Source organism: Ceratotherium simum, chromosome 1, assembly GCF_057802395.1.
Source record: "Ceratotherium simum simum isolate JZ-2026a chromosome 1, ASM5780239v1, whole genome shotgun sequence".
Lineage (NCBI taxonomy): Eukaryota > Metazoa > Chordata > Mammalia > Perissodactyla > Rhinocerotidae > Ceratotherium > Ceratotherium simum.
In genome coordinates this window covers 80,841,320-80,865,619 of record NC_141900.1, presented here as the reverse complement: position 1 = coordinate 80,865,619, position 24,300 = coordinate 80,841,320, and the positions used below count along the sequence as shown (strand labels likewise).

At 38.8% G+C, this 24,300-nt stretch overlaps 1 long non-coding RNA gene across 4 annotated transcripts; it reads left to right on the top strand.

The window, feature by feature from the left end:
• The first annotated feature begins 536 nt into the window (after positions 1-536).
• LOC147918257 (uncharacterized) lies at positions 537-22,793 on the top strand. Of its 4 annotated transcripts, none has more exons than XR_015552055.1 (6): positions 537-684; positions 7,344-7,460; positions 7,584-7,642; positions 10,967-11,097; positions 11,588-11,927; positions 19,602-22,793. It is a non-coding gene; the product is annotated as an uncharacterized LOC147918257 (long non-coding RNA). The 4 variants fall into 4 exon arrangements; XR_015552057.1 differs by having other exon boundaries at positions 10,967-11,167; positions 11,588-11,840; XR_015552054.1 differs by having other exon boundaries at positions 10,967-11,167.
• Positions 22,794-24,300: the final 1,507 nt, after the last annotated feature.

The following is a 24,300-nucleotide window of genomic DNA, read 5'->3' as shown; positions in this document are numbered from 1 at the left end:
GTGAGTAGGCCCCCAGCATGGCAGGTTGTTAGGCTCAGGGCCTTACAATTGCTGTAAGCCTCTAGCCTATTAGGTCTCTTGTCAGCTCTCTGAGGATTGCAGCTGGGTGGGGCTGGCCTCAGGCACAGGAGCACCCAATTGTTTCAGGTTTTGGAAGGTGGAGCAAACCTCCTATGTGGGTCTTTGAGAAGCACAAGTCTTCTGTGGCTGAGAAGCCCTGCCGCCCACAGGTCCACACACACAGTCAACACAGTCCTGCCCCGTGTGAGCGCCCCGACCTCCCCAAGCGGACCCAGTCTCTCCATGGCGGGAGCCCCACACACTCTGCCACCGCCCCACACTCTCCACCCGTTCCTTGTGCACACCCTGCCCCGCTCAAGTCAGCTCAGTTGCCAGGCTGCAGAGAATCCAGTCACCAATCTATGCAGGCCCACAAGTTGCCTGAGGGCTTGTTGTTGGGTGGGGCCAGTCTCTAGGGTGGGCTGCCTGCCCTGGCTGAGCTGGATTAAATCGGTGCTCTAGCGGGTGGGGCACATCCTTCTAGCAGGGCTAGCAGGCCTCAGGGAGAACTCCAATGGTGTCTGTGTCAGCACGCCCACACCAGGCCACAACAATGGCCGCCACCAATGTCCCAGTCCCTGGAGAGGTCTCACCCCTCACTGAGATGCACTCAGAGCCTATTAGGTGAGTCTCTTGTCACCAAAGCACTGTACACCTTTCTTTCTGGTGATTTTAGGATGCTTTCTGGAACGGGTGAGTTTGTGCGCGGGCCCTTTAAGAGCCAGTTTTAGTTTCTTTGTGAACCGGGTTTTCTGGGGGTGTTCCCCAATGCTTTAGTAGCAGGCACAGTCAGATATTATGCTGCTGGTCTGGATTATGCTGGGTCCACAAAATGCCCACAGCAGGGGCGCTCCCCGGCTCAGGGCCCCGCGCCTCCAGGGAGGCTGCGTACCTGTGAGCTGCTCCAGGCGGCCGTGAAGCTGGCGGCTTGTGAAGGCGGCGTTTTTCCTCTCTAGAAGGGAGTCTCTGCCTCTTCCACCTCAGCTAGGATTGTCCGTTGTTGCAGGAGTTCCTCTCATCCAGTTTTCAGTTCTGTCTCAGGGGTAATTTTTCCACGAGTAGTTGTAAATTGGCTGTGTCCACGGGAGGAGGTGAGTTCAGAGTCTGCCCACGCCGCCATCTTGACTCCCTAAAACCAAATACGTAATTAATGTAGCCTGATTTCAAATCTTATTCTGGGTCCTTGGACTACATTTGTGAATCTGGTTCCCCATGCCTTTTTGTGGTCGAGATCCATTGGTACATGTTTGAGTACAATTTTCAAGGTTACAATTTGCAGAATTACAAAACGGCAGAAAGTTTTCATTGCTTTGACTCATTAGATTTTCTGATTAAACAGGAACTAGATTTTCTTGGTTGTAGAGCGAGGAGTGAAGCAAAGCGGTGGGTTATTTATTTTTTTCATGATCTAATGTGCATGTTGTATATTTTTGCTTTTTGTAGTGTTCTTCTGGCTTCTGGTGTTTTAAACTATCTTTTAACATTTCAATTGATGTTGTATGTTGAGCAGATGTTTTAAATTATTTGAGCATGGTGTTCTGAGAAACCTAAAAGGAATTAGTTTTAAAAATCATTATTTTTTGCTTTTTCAAAACTTGGTAAAGTGCTTTTTCCACTTTTTTTTCTTTGCATAGTAATGTTCTTGGTTTCATCTTTTGAGGTCAATATATTGTCTCATATCTATATTAAATTCACTGAAGCAAGGCCCAGAGTACATTTGTCAAATGTCCAATTTGGCAATAACCAAGTTAATGAGTAATATTTGTTGTTAATTATATCAATAAAAACATAATAATCTTACAACTCTGGTTTGAGCCTAATAGACTAGGAGGTTTGAGGGATAAATATTCACAAGCAATTAATGGACTGCTCTTTAGAAAAAAATGCTAAAAGTCATTTTAATAGCCTCTTTGCATCCTAACCAGACTTCAGTCAAATCAAACCATCTCTGGCTAGAAAAAGTGTAATCAGTTCCTCAAAATTAAATCCAATGAACTTGTCTCTGCAGAAGGTCAAGTAATATACTCTTATGAAAGAAAACTGTTCCTCATTTAATGCATCAGTTATTAAAAAGGTGTTCTATTTTCCTGTTTGGGTTCTGTCTGTTTTTTTATTACTGCATATTAAAGTAACTGTCTTGCCAACATGCAAATGATGTGTTAACCAAACATGACTTAGATGAAAGTGATGATAAAAGGGCCGGAGAGACCTATCAGCTACATTATTATGCCTAAGCAATGGAAAAATCACTGAGCTACCAGAATCTTCCTCTCCTTTATGTACACATGACTCATAGAAACAAGTAAAAATTAAAATATGGTAGATTATTTTCTCCTTTTTAAAGAAAAGAAAACATTCAAAGAATCTTAGATTTTGTTATCTCCTTTCTAGTGCAAGAGTCAGACATCCCATATTTTTTGAAGAATGTAAACAAGAGAAAGAGAGAGGGAGAGGGAGAGAAGGAAAGAGGAAGAGAGAGAAGGAAGAGAAAAGACCAGAGAACTATACCTTTTTTTGTCAAAACAGGGAATGGAGTAATGTTCATTGACAATATCTTACCAAATGCTACTAGACACTTTGCATGTTTTATGGCATTTAACACTTTGAGGTAGGTATTATATTTAATTTAGAGTTAAGGAAACAAAGGCTTGTAGTGTTCCAAACAACTTGTCCGGGACAACAAGCTACCAGTGGTGAACCTTGTATCTTACTCATTTTGAAGCCCATGATCTTTTCATCATGTCATGCTAGACCAAGGCATATGGTATCTAATTTTTGGTAAGGAAAACTCATCCCAATCTTACTAAAATGAAGTTTCAATGTCATCATTACTTTCTTACCTAATTTAAAAGTTGATTAGGTTTCAAACATAATGAAGATGAAGGAGATGGAGACTGCAATTCCTTGGTAGATACATGTTTGGTATGTGTTTGTGTGTGTATTTCTTTGAGAAACTAAGTCTTGATGTCCTACAGAAAACGGCCGCTTGTCAGCTAGAAGCTGCAGAAACTTTTCGCCTGAGCTGGTTGGAATGATTTTCTTCTCTGCCTGTCCCTCCTATTTTGGTCCATGAATGATAGGCTCCTCTCTAAGGATAAGAGAAGCTGTAGATGACCAGGAGTGTCATAAAGGCCACTGTCTTAAACAAAGCTTCTACTGGCAAGACAGAAGGTTTCTAGTGAGATGAGCTGAGCCCAGCTCAGAGGATTGTGCTGTGGTCCAAAGGTCCTAGGACAAGAAGATACCCCACATGGTCTGGCTGGTGGCACGTGGGCCCTGAGACTTGGCTATATTTTTTTCAAATTGAGTTAACTCACATATCATAAAACTTACCATTTTAAAGTATACAATTGTGTGGTTTTAGTATATTCACAAGGTTGTACAGCCGTCATCTCTATTGAATTCCAGAACATTTTCATCACCCCATAAAGAAACCCCATTACTCGTTAGCAATCACTCCTCATTCCCCCATTCCCCAGTCCCTTGCAACCAGGATTCTACTTTCTGTCTTTACAGATTTGCCTATTCAGCTATATTTTATATGCAATTACAGAGCCACACACTTAATGATATTTCCTGTTACTGTTAGCTGTGCTCCCACTGAGCAATCCAGTAGGTTGTGTTCCCCAGGATGTTCAGTGAGGGATCCAGTAATTTCCTTATATCCCTTACCTCTCAGTTGCAGTATTTAACTGGACTGGGTACGGTTCTTCTGTGTTGGGGGAGGTTAGGGACTCATCCTTTGCTTGTAAATAAATATGGTTATGACTATCAAAAAAAAAAAGTGTATCCAGCCTCAGTTCTGGCACAAGGATTACATTTTCCTCTGGAGTTTGTAAGCTTCCTCTGGACTCCATGCATTGTGGACATTAGAAAAGCATTAGTAACTCAATTAAATTTGAGTCTTAACTAGAAATATCTAGCCTCTAATATCCTCATATAAGCAAATATTATTCATCAGGCTCATGACTTCAGTCTGTTTTTTCTTTTTGCTCTTGAATCTCATCTCTCCAAATATAATTTGTGTGCATTTAATATCTCTAGAAGACCTTTGAATCCCTTGAAATCAATTGCCCAAGCCAGAAACCCAAGAATCATCTTAGATCTTTCTTCACATTTTTATTCTGCCTCCTCCTCCACACCAATAACCTATTACAGATTCTATAGATTTTAACAGCCCACCACAATATCTTCCCTACTCTCTCTCCTTTATGTCTAGATCCCCAGCCACTGTTAGAGCCCCCTCAAAATGGCGTAATTACGATGACTGGACTATAATCACTTCTCTTCTGGTCTCCCTGCCTCCCATCTTGCCCCACTTCATTATCCTCTACAGTGCTCCCAAGTGGTCTTCTAATAATCGAAATCTGTTTATATCCCACCCCTCATTTTAAAATTCTTGAAAATTTCTCCACAGCTTTCCAGATGAAGTTCAAAATATACTAGTCCCTCCATAATCTCCTCTTAGGCTCACCTTGCACAATTATTCACTTATGCTCTTCCCTGCACCCACGCTGAATGGCTTGTCTGCCCCTGAATGTGTCATTCAGCTTCAAGTTCACTTTTTTGCACATACCTTTGCATGATCTAGAACATTATTTCCTACTTTATTTTTCCATCAATCCTTATGTTCTACCCTCCCTTGTCTGGAATGTAGGCCCTTTGTGGACAGAGACTGTCTAATTTGTTCATCTCTACACTAAGTGTCCTGTTCATTACTCTGGTGTAGTACTTCACACACTTTCCTCACTTTTCCATAACATCAGTGCAGTTCTCAGTGTCTCCAACTATATTGTAAATGTATTGAAAGCACAGATTTATGATCTATGGCAGCTAGAGTAATACCTAAGTAGATAGTTAATATTTGTTAAATGGAAGGAAGGAAATAAAGGAAAATAAAAAGCAGCAGAACCAAATGCTCCTTGTCTCTGTGTGCAGCAGTAACTCATAACGGGATTCAGCACTTTTCCTTTAAAGCCTACCCATGCCAGAAAGCAGAAGTGAATAAAACAAGTCTTACACTGTTGTTTGGAAGATTTTTAGAGGGATATGAATACAAACGGTTTTGTAACACAAAACACTTGGTAAACTTCATAAAAGTCCCTATTTGACCTTTTTGGTTTTCCATAAGAAGACGTAACAGTCCTTAATGTACATGCATGTAATGATACAGCATCAAAATACATGAGGTAAAAACTGATAGAACTGCAATGAGAAATAGATGAATCCACTATTATAGTTGGAGACTTCAACACTCCTCGATCAGATCCAGCAAGCAAAAAATCAGTAAGGATATAATTAAACTCAACAACACCGTCAATCAACTGGATATAATGGACATCTATAGACTACTTCATCCAGCAACTGCAGAATACACATTCTTCTCAAGCTCACATGGAACATTCACCAAGATAGACCACATTTTGGGCCATAAAACACACCTTAACAAATTTAAAAGAAAGGAAATCATACAATGCCTGCTCTCAGGTCATAATGGAATTAAACTAGAAATTAATAACAGAAAGATAGACAGAAAATCCCAAAATATTTTGTGATTAAACAACATACTTCTAAATAACACAGAGGCTAAAGAAGAAATCTCAAGAGAAATTTGAAAATGAACACACAACTTATCAAAATTTGGGGATGCAGAGAAAGCAGTGCTTAGAGGGAAATTTATAGCATTGAAGGCATATATCAATAAGAATCAGATCAGTTCATGCTATGAAACTTGGGAAAGACTCAGGACTTAGAGGCACCCATTACTGCACAAGACTGGGATAAGACATGGAGCTAAAAATAAAAAGAATTGGTTAAAACCCTCCTTGAGAGGCAATTAGACCTAATGATTCTTTCCTCCATCCCCTGTAGTCCAACCCCACCAAGAAACTGGAACTTTATTTTCTAGAGAGTAAATCTCAAAAACACCAGGAATAACAGCAGACAAGGGAGACCCACTGCAATAAGATGGTGCTAAAATGGTGATAAAGACTATATATGGAAAGTTGACACCCTCCCCTAATGCTCCTTGCTCTGTGACATTCAGAGTCCGGTATATGCTTCCCTTATTCCTTGGATAAGTATTATAGAATTCTTCTCTGGAGAAACTGAAGCATTCCAAAAAAAGACCTATGGATAGTGTCCAGGCAGGAAAGCAGATTCACTCTAGATTATTCAAATGAAGAGACATTAATGAAAGAACAACTTGCAGTCTGTAAGTGAACAAATGAGGGATGAAGAGTCACGTAGCAACTAGCAATAGTAGAGAGCCTCTATATCCCCAGGGTTGAAGGGCAAATGGAGGGAAATAGAGGCCAGTGAGAAGTGTAACAGTGGAACAAAGCCCTCACTGCAGAAACTGAAGCATGGAGAGTTACAGATATTGCTAGAGATTCTGTGCTGAAGCAGGGAGGGAATCTGGAAAAAATACCCTGACCTTCATGCCCTGCTGCTTGCCAATATCCTCATAGTGCCTGCCCACCCAAGTCCAGTTGTTTAGGGAGCCCAGGTGTGTAGTTACCTGGGACAGCCTCCTGGGACACAGAGTAGGACAGAGAAGAATGGGGAAAAGACATAATGTGGGGCAGTGCATAAGCAGAATATCCAGCAAAGGTACTGCCATTTGAAGGTCCTCTAATGAAACCTCTGTGCACCCATTTTAACACTCTAGAAGTCTGCTGGTGTGTACTTCCCAGTAGCTCTTTAGAACCACATTTTTAAATATGGGTGGATAGCCAAGGATTACCCAATAGTTTGAAAAGGTCTCCACCTCAAAAGACAGTTGAAAGACAAATCAACCAAATAATCACTCAAAACCAAAGAACTCCTGAGGAAAAACAGGGGACTTTTTAACACAGTATATTTAAGTCTATATCCTCAGAAAAATGAAAGATAATATTTCATTCATAAAACAAAAAATAGAATGATTTTTTAAAAAAGCAATAAAAATGTTGAGCTTTTAGTGATGAAGAATATAGTAAACAAAATAAATCAATAAAAGGATTATAAAGTCAAAGAAATCTTTGAGAAACTAGAACATGAAGGCAAAGAAATTTAAAGGAGAGAAAATTAGATGATAAATCCATGAGACCTAACATCTGACTCCTAAGAGTTCCCGAAAGAGAGGACAGAGAAAAGTGGAGGGGAGAAAATTTTCAAAGAATTAATCCAATAACATCTGCATCGCTGAAGAGCATGTGATTTCAGAGTGAAAGGGGTCACTGATAGTCCAGTGCAATGAACACAACTTCAAGCCACCAGGAATAACAGAAATTTTCCAACAGCTTTTAGGGAGAAAATGAGTTGATATTCAAGGAATTCAGGACAGAATGGCATTAGACTTCTCAACAGCAACATTGGAAGTTAGAAGAGAGTGGAAAAAATATCTTCAAAATTAAGAGGTAAAAATGATTTTTTACTTCGAATTCTATACCTATCCCAATGATTTGTCAAGAGTGAGATTAGAAAAATACATCTTCAGAAGTTTAAAGTCTCAAAAATTTATTTTTTGTGCCATGTTTTAGGTGTTAATGAAGAATGTATGCTACCAAGTCAATGGATTCTACTAAATTAGTGTCTCCAGGTAAGGAGATTCCCAGGTTGACAGCTGTGCATCAGGCCTTGAGAGCAGCCAGACTGGATTGAAGGAGGAGGAGAGAGTTTCAGGATGGATGTGTTTAAAAAAAAAAAGGACCTAATTATCTGATGTGCTGATTTGTAGTGATTAATACGGCCTTGACATGTCCCTCGGCTTGACTAAACTTTAGACAGTCTTCTTCCTGACTACAGGTCCCTGACCTCTCTTTTCTTAACGTGTTTACTTTAGAAAACTTGCAGTTGTACATTCTTTCTCTGCCCTTTTGAGATGTAAATCTTCTCCCAGCTTCTTGCCAGTTGTAACTCAGGACTGTTTTTCTTGGGACCTGGGAGCCATCCCTTTAAAATGTAACCATGGAAGATAGGGCCTCTCTCTCCTAATCTCTGTGTAAGGGCAGGAGCTTAACTTGGAATAGTGCCAATTAGCAAACACAGTTGGCCTAATTACACCAATCAACCTCTCAGCTAATGTCCTCCAATACTGTCCCTCTAGCTCACTCCAGCACTTAAAAACTCTCCCACTTTGTGTTTCGGAGGAGTTGAGTCCAGCCTATCACCCCTATTGCTGTAGCCTTGACCCCTATTGCAGTAGTCTTGAATTAAGATTTCCTTGCCTGTTTAACTTGTCTGGTGCAACTTTTCTTTGACAGTTCAGAACATAGCATTAAGGAGAGTTTCTTCATTCTATTGGAGAGTCTGGGAAGAATTCACTATAGTGACATAGGAAATTGAAGAAAAAAGAAATAAGTGATTATTAAATTCAGTGTTTTCTTGCTCTATTCCTGAGCTCCCTTGCCCAAAGAGGCCCCTCTCTTGCCTGAACCACATAGTTCATTTTGCTTACACTTATTTCGTATACAATATATTGTTCTTCTGGAATGCTGAATCCTTATTCTCCATAATATGAAGCCTATAGGTTTAATTTCTGTCCTCTGTCTTCTTCCCCCACCCCCAAATTGACATGGTGTCTAAACTTTCCAGCTTCTTTAATTTGAAGTCCTAGTGAGGACAATGGTTTACATGTACACAGCACTTCATAAACGATAGAGTGCCTTTAGTATACCATCTTATTTGATCCTTACAAAAACCTTGTCAGGTGCAGTTTGGTGCTGGATCGAGAAGAATGTTGGTTGATACTCTAGATTTAGTCAAGTTTTTTAATCTCTCTAAGCCTCTGTTTCTTGTTTTAAAATGACGTCTGTAGTAATGTGTAGCTCACAGGGCAGTTGTGAGGATTAAGTAAGATAATCCATATAAAAGCTTTGCACAATGGCTGACATAGTCAATGCTCAATAAATCTCCGAAATGATGATTATTATTATCTCACACAGGAAGAATATATTTAGTATTCTACTTAGTCCCCAAAGAAGAAAAGTTACTATATTATAAAACAGGGGCTTAAATGTATAGCTTTGGATTCCAAAAGCAATTCATATCCATTCTCTCATGCTGTTTCTCTAAATGTATGTTTTCTAGGCAATATCTTCATTAGGACCCACTAACTCACTAGTATAGATTAGATGTTTAGAACATTGAAAGGTATGTTTTGAAAGTGAGTATGAGCTAGAGTGTGATATGAAAGAAGAGATTGGGCCATCAGCAGTGGTAGGGAGGGGGATAGAACAAGAGGAGACCTAACCAGGGAGCCTTGAACAGCTAGCAGGCCAGGGGAGGGAACAAAGGGACTGAGATGGGGTTATTAAGGTGAAGAGGAGCAGAGGCATCAGAAATGTGCAACATTATGTGCCTGAAGACCAACTGCTCCTGCCTATCATTCAGACGTGGTGGGCCCTTGCCATCTATTGTTCTAAACAGTATTGGAATAGCCAGACAAAATAATATTCTTGAAAGAAAAGACCACAGGAACAAGGGAGGGTCATGTTTTTAACCTTTAATTTAATTGCTCCGTAGGGGAAAAGGGAAAGTGGAATTCTGTAGAAAGGTTTTTAAAACAGGAATGCCTGGGATTGAACAGACTGTGAGTGGATGTTTCTCTGAGAACAGCCCAGACCTGGAGACTGAGCCATCTCTATGCAACTCTGCCCTAGACCTGCTGTTGTTTTGACTTTCTGATGTCTTTGTTCAAACCATACAGTGTAGGAACAGTACATATTTGTAAATAAATAGACTACGCTTCTAGAGTCCTTCTGTGCATGTCACTTGTTTTTATCTCAGATTTACCACTCTCTTGGAAGAGAAAATGGACTTGAATTTAGAAAACTTTGGACCCTTAAAGAACCCATAAGATTATTTTTCACTGTGTTTATTTGCAAGTTTGACACAATGCTATGCCTCAGCATGACAGAATATGTACAACTGAGAGCTATTTTGTGATTTTGCAAGGTTTTGTTTCTAATAGTTGAAGGATTTCTGAAGTGAGTGTAACCATTCATATCCTTTTTTAATTCCTCCTTTGAGAAGATTTTCAGTGATTTTGAATTTAATTTTATGTTTTAGAACACTTAAGATACCTTGGTTCTGGGTAGCTTTTGAAGATGTTAAAACAGGTACCTTCACAGTTATTGAAGGACAGAGGGTGTACTGAATTGAGGGAGGGCTGGGTGAGGCCTTCTGCTTTCTCAGAACTGCAAGATGTCGGCAAAGCCCTCTTTTTTTTTTGACTGCTGAGTGATTCAAACTAACTTTGGCCCTGATGATCTTTCGGCTGATTCTCCAGCATGTTAGAGATGGAAGGAGCCATTGGAATCAATCTAGTCCAGTCTCCTCCTGTTTTACAGATGAGAAAACCAAGATCCAAAGAAGAATAGCCACTTGGTCAACATTACACAATCCATAGACATGTTAGGTCTTTTTATACCTAGTAAAATATTTTATCCACTATGTACATTACCAAAAACATCTTCATAACCCCCACTTACAAGTACAAATAATGGCTAGGTTCCTCTTCAGGTTCCCCATCACCAGAGGCCTGCTCAGCCCTGCAGGCCACCTAACACCGTTGGGCTCACTGAACTCTGAAAGCCATTTACATTCCCTCCTCCACTCACCACTAAAGCCTTCCCCTTCTGTATTTTATTCCCCAGGTGCCAACTGACTAATCTGATAAATCAGTAATTAATCTGCTAACAAGAGGAGATGAAAGGCTCAAATAGGAAAAGATTCCCCCTGTATGTTACCACTTGGCAGGAATTTCTGAGCTGGCCACTGTCATCCTCTTTTCCAAACACACTATTTGGAGTGTTGCCACATGAAGCCCGACCCTTGGTTTGCCTCAGGTTTTTCCCAAAGAGCTCAGGTTCCTTGCTTTGGTCTAGGTCGCAGTTTGGGTACCGCTCTTGTTTTTCTTTAGGGGCTTTTGTGATGAAATATTTGAGTGAATGAATGCCTTTGTCTCTGAGAATCTGGACCTCAAGCATAATCACTATCCGTACCTCTGTGCTGCTTCTGAAGATTCCCACTACGGTTAGCCTTTCCCCTGAGGTGAGGATTTTGTTTTGATCGACTATAAACAGACCAGTACATTCAAGGGTTTGCCAGATCAGATTCAAAGGTGAGTGGTCCTCATATCCCTCCTGAAAGAATTCAAGAGTTCATTGTATTATAAGGGAAATGACAACTGCGTGCATGACCAAGTACACAGAGCCCTAGGAAAACATTCTCTTCCTGAGGGGCAAGTATAGTCCAATAGTTAGGAACATGGACTTGAAAGCAAGAGAATCCTGGGTTCAAATCCCACCTGAGCCCGTTACTAGCTATGTGACTGAGAAAATTAATTAAACTCTCCGTGCCTCAGTTTTCCCATCTATAAAACGGAGGATAAAAATAGTGTATATTTTAAGGTTGTAAAAATTAAATAAATAAATGCATAAGAAGTTATAATAAGAATTATGTATTCAATATTATAATTATATATATATATAATTTCATGTTTAAAGAAGCGTTTACTATGGTTCTCTCATTTGACTCTCAGGTTGTTTCAGTTCAACAAACATAAATTGAGCAACTCCTTAGGTTCTGTGCTGGACTCCGGTAATGCTAAGATTAGTAAGACAAGGTCTGGTGTTAAAGGGTTCAGCGTTCTACTGAGGAAACAACATTTTCATGCCTCTCTTGACTGACTTTAACCCTCTGAATCATCACCAACTCTCTGTGCCTTGTGGACAAGGAGTATGAAGAATCAAATTGATAACGAAACCTTCCTTCCAGTGATCCACACATCCCACGTGAGCATGGGGCCCTACTTCTGTTCACCCAACTTCACCTCTGAATAACGTCTGTATGCTTTCCTCCCTCTGCAATAATTCTCTGAGGTAGGCAGTTTAGAAAATTGATTTCTGTAAGTCCTAATGTTTAACTAGTATGTCCGGAAGCACATTTTCATAGAAAGATAATTAACTTGATTTCATTTTCACATGACTGTCTCGTGATAAGTTGAATTCCTAGAGTAGAAACCTGTGTCATTTTTCTTCCAAAGGGCAAGCTGTTAGGCACTCAGTTAGGCTTTTCCCTCACCATCAGAATCACCACCCTGATGGCTAAGGAAAAGTCTATCTATCTGCCTGCCCCTTGGAATGAATAGAACATGAGTTAGCAAATAATTTTTGGCAGAATCTGCTGCTAAGAGGACCATTTGGCCTTCCCTGGAATGTGTAAGCTTTGCAAAGAAAGAGAAGTTCAAGCAGCACAAAGGAAAAAGAAGCATAGATTTCAGTCTTATGATTTAAGAATCTCAAACCCAGAGACATTTACTAGTAAGAATTATAGGAATGAAATAAAAATATAGTAAAAGTCTGTTAGAAAATATTTCCCTATATAATGGATTATGTTCTATCAAAGTAAAATCATGTCCCTCAAATTAGTCTGGTATATCATTAAATCATGGGGAGCAAATAAAATGGATTTGATGTTTGAGGCTATGAGAAGCTGAGTAGAACTTGGACAAGTGATGTAACTTCTTGGAGACTGAATGTGCTCATCATTATAAAGAGATAACAATAACTGTCACAGGGTTAAGCATGTATAAAATAACAAATGCAAAGTCTCTGACACATAGTAAGCATCTGAAAAATAATATTTATTATGACCTTTTTTCTTACATCATAATGGGGTTTTACTCTAATTGACTGAGTTTTTTTCTTAATATAATGGAGACTCATAATTTATTGGCCAGAAATCGCTTTTCCCAATCAGTGGTGAAATATTGATTAGAAGCCACAAAATGACAAAGACAATCCTTCATCTCAAAACTTGTCAATTATGTCAAATATATTTCAATTTGTCTGGATAAAAATCTCGATTTGCATTCAAGCAAAAAGGGGAGAAATCTAAGCCTATTTGTAGAAAGAATATCAGTCATTGTTCTCATTCTAAACGAATAGTACCATTTAATAATACACAATCTAGAAAGGCGGAGGACAAGTCTGTGATTCTTGTCATTGTCATCTAGAGGGGCTTCTAAGGAAGCTGCATTGATACCAGTGACAGAGGAAAATGAGGAGGGGAGAAAACTGAGGGCCTGGGTGTAGCCGAACAAACTTGGCAATGTCAGAATAAGGAAGATATTTCTAGAGAAGTAGAAATGGAGAGAGGACAAGAAGAAGACAAGGTACAAAAAGACTAATTAGAGCATCAAGGAAAGAGGATGAATGCTAATTGCCTGTGACTCGAAGATGTTATTTTACAGAATGCAGTGAACTCATTAACACCCGTTGTCCTACAGTTGTTTCCTATGGGTGGAAAGTTAAATATTATTTTACATGAACTGCAGTGTAGCACTAGTCAGATTTCTTTGCTGATTTATTCCCAACTTTGCTAACATAGCTTGGCATATGAGAAACTGCTCTCTCAGCAGCCATAAATTTTCTAAAAGTTTCACTTCATTTTAGGGAGAAAATGAAGTGTCCATTCCGATAGCAATAAGAAAGAATAAATCCCATTTTAAGCACTTATTTCTTGCTGTGAGACTATAAATACAATTTTTACTAGCCTGTTTCTCTTTTTCTTGTGAATTAATTTTGAGTCGCTGCTTTAAGATATTCAGAGTAGGCACAAATCCGTGGAAAGATAAGCAAAAAGGATTGTGTGTCAGAGGCAGTTTCTTGTCTTAAAATCATCCACGTTTGTATGTCATGGCTAATGTCTATCGATGCTTAGCAAATTGGTAGACTGTGGCTGTACTGACAATTCCATTCTTAAACTAATGGTTTATAGGGACTGTTAGCTTTGTCTTTAGGCTCCTGGCAGCCCAGGGCAAACTTTCATTTCCATGCATCTGCTCACCACTTAATTCATAATTATCATTCTGGATACAGCCGGAGTTGGTAGCAATAGTTCTAAATTACCACTTTGGACAAGCATATAAATGATGAAATCTCATTTATGACTGATGTCTCTGCTGAAAGGATGATTTCTGGTGTTGTTTACATCTTTCATCTGTGATTGATAAGTCACAAACCAGTATAATCTTGCTGTAATAACTAAGATAATGAATTTTCCTATTATATTTTCTTTTTCTTTGTTTCCTTTTCAATTTTGAGGACACATCAGTCTGGATCCCAAGAGGCTATTTTTCTCTTTTCTTTTTATCAATGGCATGGGTAGTCACACAAATTACACTATATACTATTGGATTATCCCTCATTTTATTAGGGATTAAAATATTGCATAAAATGAGAGTATTTTCCTTAAGAAGATGTTTAAATCCTGAGAATTGTGTTACACTGGCAATAAAGTTCCCATTACATTTCAAAGTTTAAAACTTCAATCCTAACAATGACAGATTTTTATCTCTTTGAATGGCACTAACATGTCAGTGCTCAGAGGTGTTCTGGTTGAATCTGTGGATTAGGCAGCTCTTCCTACTTGAAGAGTTTGAAGGGTTTGGATAATGAGCACTGAACATAATGATGCTAACTGATGGCCTAAAGTGAGACATGGTGACCAAGTCTACTACGGACACTGAAAGGAGGCCACTCTTAGGAAGTGGTCCTCATGGTGATCACTGTCGGCAAAGTCACGAGCTCTAATGATGCTGCCACAGCCAGGACCCCACTGGAGATGGGATTCAGTCCAAGGGCAGCCCCTCCCATCACTGTGCAACTTTGTGGGACACAGGAAGATGGAGGCAGAGATTGCAGTGATGCATCTACAAGCCAAGGAAATATTATGTAAATATATGTGTGTGGGTAAACATCTGTAGCATGCAATTCAGAGTTAGGGTAGGTCTATGAATTAATAGGGTGAGAAGGATAATAGATACTAACTTTTCTTTTTGAGATGTGAAGAGAAACATCTAGCTATGGTATAGGTTTGGCTCCCTCTTTTACGTAATATTTCTTTCTGGTTATGATTTTGGTTCTGAAAATCATTTTCCTCTCCATTCTATATAAGAAATGCTTGTAACTTGGACTCGACTGTTAGATCCCAACAGGATTGTCCTGTTTCTGGAGCTTAGGGGTGGGGAGTGGATAGGTATAGATATTCAACTCCAGAACTGTTATTTTGCCCTCTAAGTCCTTTGGGCACAGAATGCATACTTATATACTTCCACTAATACCAAATTTAAACTCTCTCCATCCAATGATTTGTAGTTTTCCTTCTATTTAGTAGAAAGGATTTTTAGATACATCTTTTTTACTTAAAACTCATTTCTCCCATTTTCCCACTGGGTTTTAAGATAAAAAGCCAACCACTTTTCTATTTTGGTAGGTTTGTATTTGGAGTAAGTATACAGTGCTCCTATTTTAACTCTATTTTGAGGCATTTTTTCAAAAAAAGCATTTTTAAAAGAAAAATTTTGCCTGTTTGAGTAAATGATTTACAAGCCAGGAAAAAGAGCAAGGAAATTGCTCACATTAAGTCTCAGAACATTCAAAGTTCTAGTCTACCTCTGAAGTTTAGCTCTTAGAACTTTGGATAGTAGCCTTTTCTACACAAATACCCAGAGTCTAAAAAGAAGCAATACTATATAAGCACACGCATTTCTATTTCCAGGATTTAAACAGTAAAGCACTTTGAAAAGCTATGTTAGAAATTCATGTTTAGATGCTATCTATAGATAAGTATCCAGATTCTAGAGATACGCTCATTAAAAATTCTTATTTTACAATATTTACCCTAACAGGTACCACCCATACGCACATCTATTTATACACACAAACACACACACACAAACACACACACAACCTTTTTTCCAGAATTTTATTTCCAACACTATACAGGATACACATAAAATATTTTTGTGTGTGTGTGAGGAAGATCAGCCCTGAGCTAACATCCGTGCTAATCCTCCTCTTTTTGCTGAGGAAGACCGGCTCTGAGCTAACATCTATTGCCAATCCTCCTCCTTTTATCTCCCCAAAGCCCCAGCAGATAGTTGTATGTCATAGTTGCACATCCTTCTAGTTGCTGTATGTGGGACGCGGCCTCAGCATGACCGGAGAAGCGGTGCGTCGGTGCACGCCTGGGATCCAAACCCGGGCCGCCAGTAGCGGAGCGCGCGCACTTAACCGCTAAGCCACCGGGCCGGCCTCACATAAAATATTTTAAATAAAATTTATCATCAGAATCAATGCTCAGATTAGCTTCTGTGTAATCAGGTAACAAACAAACAACTGTCACATGAAAGAAGACTACAACTACAGAAGAAATTCATCTATATCTAGCCTGAGATATATATTATAGATTTCATACAGAAATACTATTATGAAGGCCATTATTACTTTAAAATCTATCTTTGAGGTTTTAAACTGGTTAGTCGCAAACTGTTTTCCCACTTCCTCACAAAAAATCATAAAAACTTTGATACAGGCTTTATTAAATATTTAGAACCAGAGGATCTTAATATGAAAAGAACAATTATTGGAATCATCGGAGAAATTTTTAACGGAATATTAACCTACAAAAATGGCAATAGTTACAAGGTACCGTCACGTCGGTTTGTCCCCAATGATCCATGTTCAGAATGAATGAGGAGAGAATACATACTTAGCTTGGAAATAGAAGACAAGAAACTGCTCCTTTGCTCTTGATATTGTTTCTTGTTTTGTTGATAGTAAAACCTAAGTAACTAATACTTCACTTATAAATGGCAACATTTGAACTTTTTACTTCTTAATGTAATCGTTTGTTGTGCTTGGGAATAGTAAATAAAAATCATCAGAGCTAAGAAGAGAAAGGAACTGGAAGCATCTTAACATTCTCAAATATAAAAGTATGAAAAGGTGCAAGGAACCCACAATGTAAGTCAGAGGAAGTTATTACTTGAGAGAATAATAGAAAACAGGATGCCAGCTAACAGAATTGGCATCAGGGAAAACTATGAAGTCCATGAAGAATGTTTTATGTTCTTTATACCTCCTGGCCATGTATACTCATGTTTCTTCCATCAAATGCCCACAGCCTCTCCCTGCCAATCTTTTCATAGTCCTTCCTTCCTAACTGAAAAGTACCTACTTTGCTCTATCTTCTCCTCAGAGCTCTCCAGTGGATAACTTGCCAAATTGCTCTGTGTCAACTTAACAACTACAAAAAAAACTGTTTAAGCATCAAATACGTGCAGGATACTAAGTGCACAAAAATTACCCCAACGCCTGGGCTTCCTTCCTGGTATCATGTATAATGGTGACAGCATTTCTATTAGTTCCTCCAATAGAAGGGACTTCTGGACAGATTAAAAGGGCAAAACTTTGGGAGCTTTTTTGGGGGAAAGATATCTAAAATCAGGTATGGCTTTGAGATACTCCTTGAATTACACTATACCTATACATTTGCTAATTTTATGAAGCTTTGTTCATGACTTAGACTTTGAGAACACAAGAAAATCAGATGGTCTTATAGTCCTCTAATCACCAATTTCTGTTTCTGGACTAGACTGGGTGTGAAAAATCAGGATTCTTAGGCAGGTTAAAGGAGTCATGGATTAACAGGAGATTTTTCCATCCTGCAAATTGATCCTTAATTTCTTACTTGATGTTCTCACATAGAAATATTTTTTCTCCATTCTCTCTAAGAACATAATGACCTCAAATACATACCCTGTTCAACTTGACTCCTAAGAATAATTACACACACGCCTACATCCAACTGAAGGTAATTTAAGGACTAATAAGAGATATGCCTTAGAATTTCAAGATGGCAATAACAACTTACTTTCATTTTCAATTTGTCTGGAACTGAGAAAGGTGAAAATGTGTATAAATAAATCATTATAAACATTTTACCTTATTGATCATTTAAATTATGTCTTCAAAACTTTGGAATTTGACAATTTTAGAGATCATGTGCATGATTCATGCTCTTAAACTAATTCAATAAGGGTATTAACATGATAGCTCTTCTACTGAAGAACTTTAATTCCTTTCATTAAATATATCAGTGGATATTTGGAGTCATTGCTCAAGTCAACTATAAACATTCCTTTTGACTATACAGTGACTGTTCTTATTAAATGAACATTTATTTAGCTCTAAGCATGGTGAATTGCATGACTGGAGGATGATGTTTGCTCTTTAGCTCCTTTGACTTCAGTATCATTATTCTACTAAGCCTCTCAGTAAAACTTGCAAAGGAGCATAAAAGCAGGGAAGGTACTCTTTAGAAAGCAATTACCTGAACTCTGACAACCTCTGCCCAGACAGATGAATGTGAAATTTTCATGCCTCCTTAATGCCTTGTCTTTGATAACAACTGCAAAACATTTATGAATAAAACCATTAGGTTATTTCACTTCCTGACTGTTGCTATTTGCTATTTATTTTAAGGACAACCTAACAGAGAGACAAATACAGATACATTTTAGTTTGGGTTTCATTTTTAATTACTTCTTTTTAATTTTTACTTATTATGGATTTCAGTTTAATTAAGAACCCGTAGTGGATGCTGTAGTGTGGTGCCTGGGTTCCCCTTCTAGGAATGAAGCTTGAGAGATTTATCATTTGATGGCGCTCAGTTGAGACCCTCTTTGGAAAACGTCCTTAGCCAAAGAGACCCACCCTGCTCTCAAGGCCACATCCTTTCACTGAGGTCACCCTGCGTCAAATGACCGGTTGACTTCTCCAGGTAGAGGCATAAAGATGCCACCCCGTTCCCTAAAGGCAGGACAACCCTGCGAGCACCATCCCTGCTCAAGAGTACCCACAAGGTTGGGTGAGCCCTTGTTGTGACTTCATCCAGTTTAAACATTCTCTTTGCCTAATTCTTCTTAAACTCCCCTACAAACTTTCCTAATCAACGTCCTGCATGCAAATGTCTGTTAAATGGAGAACTGACTTAAAACAACACCCTCATATATACAGTAACATGTAAGTATGAAAATTACGGCCATCTTTTGACACCCTAGACCAGTATCTCAAAGAGAAAGTTTAGGGTGTGGAATGGAGTGAGATTGATAGGCAACAGGCATAAAAATCTTTTCTCCAGGGGTGGCATTATAGCTGTAGAATCCAAGAGTTATCAGTCAATAGAAATCTTCTCATGAAGTGACAGATCTACTGCAAACAACAGACGATGGCTGAAAGAGCCCTTTTTCATGGCAGAAGAAGACATGTACTGTTCCTTTATCCAGTGTGGGGCCTTGAGCAAGTGGCCTTCTTCAGGAAAGACTGGGCTGTGTTCTCTAAGGTCCCTTCTGATTCCATGGGTCCACGATTTTTTTCCCAAGCTTGTGAAAGAACTACTACCTACACTTAGCTGTTAAAAATTATTAGGATAGGGGCTGGCCCTGTGGCGTAGCAGTTAAGTGTGCGCGCTCCACTTGGGTGGCCCGGGGTTCGCAGGGTCGGATCCCGGGCGCATACCAAAGCACCGCTTGTCAAGCCATGCTGTGGTGGTGTCCCATATAAAGTAGAGGAAGATGGGCACGGATGTTAGCCCAGGGTCGATTTTCCTCAACAAAAAGAGGAGGATTGGCATTGGATGTTAGCTCAGGACTGATCTTCCTCACACACGCACAAAAAAATTATAGGATAATACTTATTTCTTTACAGGTTTCTCCAATGAGAATTCCAAAAGGATGAATGACATATTTGATAAAAGGACAATAATTCACTCCAGCCAGAAGGTATCAAACAGCCATAACATTTCTGAAGAATTGGCCCTCAGAGGGAGAACAGTGCGGTGAGACCATGAAGAGGAGTCTAAGAAAATGTTATGTCAATGAGCAGAAAAGCAATTCCCACAGGTGGAAAAAAAAAAATGACAAAAATATGAAAGCTTACTCTGTCTTTCCTTTTCCATGGCTTCTCCCTTCGTATGAGGTGTTAATTCCCAATACCCACCAAGACTTCTGCTTCCAGCTGTGGTAGGTTAGCTTGTAACAGGCCAATCATCTTTCCAAGAAAAACTAGAAAAGTGAAAAGCTGGATTAAAATACACACACATCACACATTACCTGTTTGAAGATGTTAGAGCGATTTCAAAGCAGCAAGGACTTGAGGGCCAGACTGTTGAAGAGAAGGAAAGAAAAGTGAAAGGGCAACATTCAGTTCTGCTTTTCTCCTCAAGGCATTTGCCAATTTGTAACTGAGGGTTGAGAAGCTGGAAATCTGACCAGAGCTTGGGAGCCAAAAATGGAATTCAGAGATCACTATGCAAGAGAGAGCTGGTTAACAATCCAGGATTTCAGTTGTGACTTTTAAAGAGTTACTCTTTAACAGTAAAGACAAGCCAGAAATAGACCAGTCCACACACAGATTAAACTCAGCTTCAAACTAGCTCAATTTCAACTTCAGACTGGATTAAGGTGAATTTCCCTTATCCTGAGTGCCTAATTGTCTCTAGAATTTTTCATACATTGTGTCCAGGATTCACTTATAAATTTACCAGGCTATAGGAAACAAAAACAAATGACTAATAAGGAAAAAAACAAGATACTAGTAAATGTGTTTAGCAATTTCAGATAGTCAGATATTTCAGGTTCACCTTGCATTAACCCATTAGTACCCTACTTCCCTCAGTCTCCCTAGGACCTCTGATGTGCTCCAGGTGATAAGAGCTAATTTCACGTAATAATTCACGCTAATATACGAAGAGAATTTTCTTCCACCTCCTTCAACCATTTGATAAACTTTGATAGTGCTTCTAAACAAATAACTAATTAGTTGTACAACCCAAAAGAGATGGTGGGAATTTCGAGTTAAGTAGGAAAGAAGACTCTTGGTAAAATGGCAATACGTAAGGGCAATATTTTGGGGACAGGAAAGGCAATTTGGGGACCCTCTAATGGCTTTATGTAGACAACTACCCAGCCTTACTGCCTGGATGGTAAATTGTTAGCAAGCATAGCTAATCACTGGCCCATATGGTTTTGTTTCTGTCTGATCTGCATACTATAGCTGCTCTATACTTTGAGACTCTCTTTTGTATTTCACGCAATTCTGTTGTTTTAAAACACTGATGAGGTATGATGTGCTTTTAGTGAAGCAATAGTAAATCTATCAAATCTGGCGCAGCCAATATCAGATCTACTAGGGCATGATTACTGGCTTAAGGAGTGAAGATCACTTTCTGTTGGCTGTGCTTGGATGAAGACAGACCTTGCATAAGGAATCTAGGAATCTGAAAAGAGCAAGAGCACAGGGCTCTTGGTTTTATGTTTTAGAGAAAGGAGATATGACATAAAGTAATATTTCTAGGTCCAGTAAAAGAGGACAAGAGAGCCTTTATTTTTTTTTATAAGTTATAGTGTCGAAAAGCGTAACAAAATAAGAGAGAAAACATGAAATCCAGTTGGAAGATTGAATAGTTGGGCCCAATAGAGCTATTGTTCTGTCAGTTCCCATCTTTGGGTGTTTATAAAATCCAGTTAGACCTGAAACAAAATGCACTAGACTCTAGCCAGCAAACAATTTTGAAAAAAAATTGAATAATATACCTTGACTCATTTTTAACTCTGGGTCTTGCAAATTGCTTTACCACCAAACCACCCTGATTGTGTCCAACCTCATTTGACCCGAGATTGAAGCTGATTTCTTTCAGGCACATTTTTGATATATATAGGTGTGATAAAATGTTCTTCAAAGGTGCTTTTAATTTGGATGAACATAGGCATTAAGTTTCATCACTACTTTCTGGGGGTATTATTTTTAAAATAGATTCACTGCTGTGTATTGCTTGAATTAGCAGTTTTATTTTATAAGCTCTAAACTGCATTTGAGTAATGCTCAGCATTTTAAAGATCTGAAATTAAGGTTTTAAATTAAGATCTCAATAGACAGTAGTAACTAAGTGTAATGGTCCCAATGCTAGTGCAGAGGCCAGTGCAATGTAGGTGCTCAAGTACTATTTACTGGATCAATCAACCCTGACTTTATCCAGCATTGCTACACAAATGTTGCAATGTTTTATGGATTTTGTCTGAAAGACAGAGAATAGAAAAAGATGGGACACATCAATACAAGGGACATTGAGGAAATAGTAAAAGAAAGAACTAGAGAGCTTAAGTGGAGGAACAGAAGAGATGAGAAGACACGAGTGACCCAGAAGCAGATTCATACCAAGATTTACAACTTTTTCAATGGACATTATGCTGCTGTAAGTATAATCAAGGCCACACATTTAACTATTAACCATTTGTTTATTTAACAAATAATCACTGAACACCTAATATAAGCCATGAACTTTTCTAAGTGCTAGGGATATGGCAGTAAAAAATACAGATAAAAATTCCTGCCTGTGAACCCAAGTATCCACTAGCAGATGAATGGGTAAGCAAACTGTGGTATATACGTACAGTGGAATATCATTCAGCCTCATCAAGGAAAGAAATTCTGACACATGCTACAAAAAGGATGAACCTTGAGAACATTATGCTATGTGAAAAAGATAAACACTGTAGGATTCCACTTATATGAGGGACCTAGAGTAATCAAATCCATAGAGGCAGAAAGTAGAATGATGGTTGTCAGGGGCTAGGAGAAGGGGAGAATGGAGACATTATTTAATGGGTACAGAGTTTCAGTTTTGCAAGGTGAAAAGAGTTCTGGAGATGATGGAAGTGATGATCACACAACAATATGAATGTACTTAATACCACTGAACTGTATACTTAAAAATGGTTAAGAGGGTAAATTTTATGTTATGTGTATTTTAACACAATAAAAGAATTGAAAAAAATTTTTTCCTATAGAGTTTACTATTTGGTAAACTTGGTTAACATCTTCCTAGGTCATAAGCTATCCGTAGGTCTCAAAAAGATTTTGGAATAATTTTATTTTTTTTCCCATTCTTCAGGGAGAACTATAGACCAAAAGATTGTTGATTCTCAAAAGATCCTAAATAAATGTAGTACAAATTTTAGTATTAAGGAGTCAGTGTAATCCTTTGGTACTTATTGTGAATAACTTCAGTTCTTTTAGGTCTGTCCTGTTGAAAAGGGAGCAAGGCAAGTAACAGGCAGCGGGCATGGGAATCCCAACAGAAAGAATTTGTGTGGGATGGACTGTTGGAAAAACCAAAGCAGAAGCGGATTCAAAGTGCCAAAGCTCACCACAGGCAAATGGGCACTGTGTCCTTTCTCCTGCTTATTGGTACCAAGGCCACCGCAAGAACCAAGAATCGGAAGAGAGAACCCTCTGGGTGCTGATTTGCTCGTCTTGGAAGCACTTCTGTGAGGGCCTTTTAAATGCTTAAAGACATTCATTGGTTGCAGCTGCCCCTCCCTCAAGCTGAATTATTCCTTTCTTTTGACCTATTCTCATAGGTTTTCCTCGTTGAAGATTGGTAGTGTTTCTGTGGACCACTTGCATCAGATTCTTGTGGGCTTTAAAAGTGATGGTTCCTGCTAGAAGAATGTGCAGCTATGACATACAACTATCTACTGGGGATTTGGGGGGAAAAAATAAATAAATAAAATCTTTAAAAAAAAAAAAAAAAAAAAAAAAAGTGATAGTTCCTGGACCTGCCCAGGCAGAACCCTTAGCAATCTGCACTTTACCAAGCTCCTCAGATGACTGGGAAACATGTGCATGGTTGAGAATCACCACTGAGTTGGGGGTGTTTTTGAGTGTATTTGGGTAACAGAAGAAAACCTTTGTTTCTGTCAAATAGAACCCAGCCTATGGGTCATGGACCTAAATTTGACCTGAAGCATGGAAATTACTTTTCACCAGGTAGGTGCACAAGGATCAATTCAACTCCTGGGAACGAATGCAACAAGTCCAGATGTTACCTGGCAAAGTATCAATGACAGCTCTCACCTTAGAAAAAGGCTGTGTGTTGTTCACAGCAAAGAATTTAGATTGTTTCAAACTCCCTCTGATGGTTCTTCCCATATAGTCAGATAAGAGGGTTTGTTATTGTATCTTTATTCTTTCAGTATTTAATACACATAAATATAATGACTCCAATAATGTGGAGCACTACGTTCCCAGGACACTAGGACACATTTTTTTTAATGACAAAATTAATTTGCTTGAGGCTAAAATAATCCTTCAACTTAATGGATGAATGATTTCAAAAAATTCTCCTGGTCTCCTAAATATTCAATCACCTGCTTTCTCTTTCTCCTGAATTCTTTTAGCATTTAATAACCATGGAACTATTTGGTAGTTAAACTGTTTTGACCTTGCATTATTAGATAACTTGCAATGTCTTACTACCTAATCAGATTATAAATTTCTAGAGAGGAGATACTAGTATTACTTAGCTAGAATCAAAGCCCTAAATGAGATTGCCCCACTTTATAAG